This window comes from Lactuca saligna, chromosome 1, assembly GCF_052625555.1.
Source record: "Lactuca saligna cultivar CGN05327 chromosome 1, ASM5262555v1, whole genome shotgun sequence".
Taxonomy (NCBI): domain Eukaryota; kingdom Viridiplantae; phylum Streptophyta; class Magnoliopsida; order Asterales; family Asteraceae; genus Lactuca; species Lactuca saligna.
Genome location: NC_136417.1, coordinates 100,973,256 through 100,976,542, shown reverse-complemented (window position 1 = coordinate 100,976,542; position 3,287 = coordinate 100,973,256). Strand labels below are relative to the sequence as shown.

At 35.8% G+C, this 3,287-nt stretch overlaps 1 pseudogene; it reads right to left on the bottom strand.

Annotated features, from left to right (window-relative positions):
- LOC145042385 (dirigent protein 22 pseudogene) lies at window positions 1–792 on the bottom strand (annotated as a pseudogene).
- Between the last annotated feature and the right edge of the window lie 2,495 nt (window positions 793–3,287).

The following is a 3,287-nucleotide window of genomic DNA, read 5'->3' as shown; positions in this document are numbered from 1 at the left end:
TGCAGAAAACATAAAAAAAATTATGATAAATTGATAACCAGCGAAATCCGCCTTACAAGTTAAAGGTCAAATCCCCATTTTACACCCATATATATGTCAGAAAAACATAAAAGCGCGCACAATACTTCAAAAGCTACATGCTCAAAAGTCAAATCCAGTTCCTACTTCCTAGTAATGTTTTACGTACACATTGTATTCCACGATGGCATCCCCGGTCTTGGAATCAAACCAAACCGTATGCGCCAAAGCATACCCAGTGGCATACCGAAACCGCCCACTGCCTCCGACAATCGGCATTTCCCTGACGTCCATCATCACCGGATTCCGGCCAAGCACACTGATACTACTCCCATTGAAGTCTCCTTGGGTGAACTCGTAGTTCAATACCATCAGCAACGACAGTTCTTTCTGGGCTGCAAATGCGTACATTCCTTGTGCCTTTCCGACCACCTTTGATGACGCATCTTGGCCTTCTGTCAGAGCATTATCCATCATATATGTGTCGCCAAAGAAGCCTGGATCTGAGGTTCCAGCGATCTTGATTGCTGATGGGGTTTTGCCACTGTGGATGTCGTGGAAGAAGAAATGGAGGCGGGTTGTTTTCTCCATTCTTTTCATTGATATGGCTTCTGAAAGCTCCTCGGAGAAAACTCCATGAGAGGGATTTGAAAGGGATGAAAGGAGTATGAAGTAGAAGGTGATAGTAAAAGTATTTTTTAGGAGAGAAGGCATCGTAATTTGTGGGGGTTCCAAGTGGTTTCGAAAGTAGGAGTACGTTCGAGGTGATTTTATAGCAAACAAAGAAGTTACGAATAAATGTTGATTGGTTGAATATCTAGAAACTGAAATTAAACATTAACTGGAAAGGCAAGGAGATCGTATGATATCTTTTTTGACGTGGTGAATAAGTCATGATGTTGAGCAAGTATGGGGTTGCTTACGATTAAAGATCAAGTAAAGACTCTTTTTGACATGAGTATGTCCAATAAAGTAGAGAAGTGTTTGGAACGAGAGTATATATGCTCTTACATTTATAAATATACTAAATCTCGTTTAAATTATTCAAATACCTTAAATATTTTTGGGTTTTAGTTGAATGAATCGAACCAAAGTTTTAAGAGTTGCTTTATCAAAGAGTTAAATATTTATACTGCAAGGGACATTTATCGTTTTTCAAAGACAAATTTGCAAAATGGTCTCTTTCAATTTGAAAAACTATTCTACCTGATACTTTTTGTAAAAAAAAATTTCGATTTAATTTTAAATTTTATTAAATAAAAATGTAGGACTCTCTCTCTCTCTTCGTTGTGGAGAGAGTACAGTCTCTCTCTCTCTCTCTCTCTCTCTCTCTCTCTCTCTCTCTCTCTCTCTCTGAAGTACAGGGCTGCCCGGTGCTCAGCCCCCCCCCCCTAATCCTCGTCTATTTGTCCACCATAATTAACTCTTGACTAAGTCCTTTAGTTAGTCCCTTGGGTTTTAATTGTGTATCTAAAAAAATCAAAGTTACATGATTAGTCCTTTTACATTGTCTTTATAGTAATAGTTTGCCATTTAAACCTTTTATGTTTTCTCGACTCTTATAACTCGTAAACAGATCCCATACATTTCCATTACAACAATGTAAATACTTAATATATATATATATATATATATATATATATATATATATATATATATATATATATATATATATAGGGAAAACCGCAATAAAGTCCCTAAGTATTGCCCGTATAATCGATTTAGCCCTTATATATTTTTTTTTGCAATTTAGTCCTAAATACCTGTAAACGTAATCAAAACGAGATATTTAATAGGTTAGCCGGTAGCTAACTGATGTGGCAGCTTACGTGGAAGTCATCATGTTAAATAACATCCTATGTGCCATTTAAGAGGGCTAAATCATTGAATCGAGCTCGTCTTCTTCAATCTCCAGTCAAAGGAGCGAACGATTAGGGCAAATTGGCAACAGGAAATCGATGTCGAGTTCGTCAAGCACCAACATCAGAACGTGCTATTGTGGAGATAGGGTTGGAATGTGGACATCATGGACTCGAAAGAATCCAGGTCGGAGGTTTTTTGGTTGCCCAAATTACATGGTATAGAATCTTCAAAACTCACTCAAATTCTTCTAATCCTCTAAATTTCCCATTTTTCTATGTTAAAAATATGCATCTTGCTATGTTATGTAGGATGAAGAAAAGGACTGTGGGTATTTTCGTTGGATTGACCCACCACTATTGAATAAGTGGTATAAAGAAAGAATGTATGAGTTAGGAGCTGTTGCTAATGGGGGTGTAGCTATTCCTTTTAATAACCCTGTTAATGAAGGTGACATACCTGTTGATGGCCCTATTGCCCTTGTGAATGTTGATGTCCCTATTGCCCCTGCGAATGCTCTTGAACCTGATAATCAAATTGCAATGTGTGACAATACACATGTTTTTAGTAATGAATTTGGATTCTGCAAGTGGATGATGGTTTGTTTTGTTTGTTTCATTGTAGGGATGATGTATGGTTAGTTTAGTGTAAGTTGTAGGGTATTATGGTATGGTAGGGATGATGTAATTTTTGGTTTGTTATCATGATGTAATAGATAAATGTTGTTGTGGATCATGTAATGTTTCGGTTAATGAAATGGCAATATGTTATTATGGTTTGCATAAATGGTGTACACTAGACAAATATAACCATGATTTAACAATTGGTGTTGAATTTGGGACTAAAATGATCACCATTGACAACAAACCAATAAAGCTCCAAATCTGGGACACAGTTTGTCTCCTTCTTTTCTTCTATACCTTATTCTCTTGTTACATTTATTATAAAAAGAAATCTTAAAAAAATCTCTTCTTTTTTCTTTATATATTTGTTAGGCTGGTCAAGAATCATTTAGATCAATAACAAGATCTTACTACAGAGGTGTTGCTGGTGCCCTTCTTGGTTTGCATAAATGGTGTACACTTGACAAATATAACCATATTAAGGGCATTCACAATGTTTCAATGTGGCTAAAATAATTAAACAACAAACTCAAATATGTCATTACCAACCATGTTAAGGGCATTCACAATGTTTCAATGTGGCTAAAATAATTAAACAACAAACTCCAATATGTCATTACCAACCATGTTAAGGGCATTCACTATGTTTCAATGTGTTTACAAAAGATGTACAAAATATGGTTATCAGTAATTTAAGGGCATTCACAAAAGATATACAAAAGTAGCATTCAAAAAAGAGGCACAAAAGTAGCATTCACAAAATATGTACCAAAATACCCTTACTAC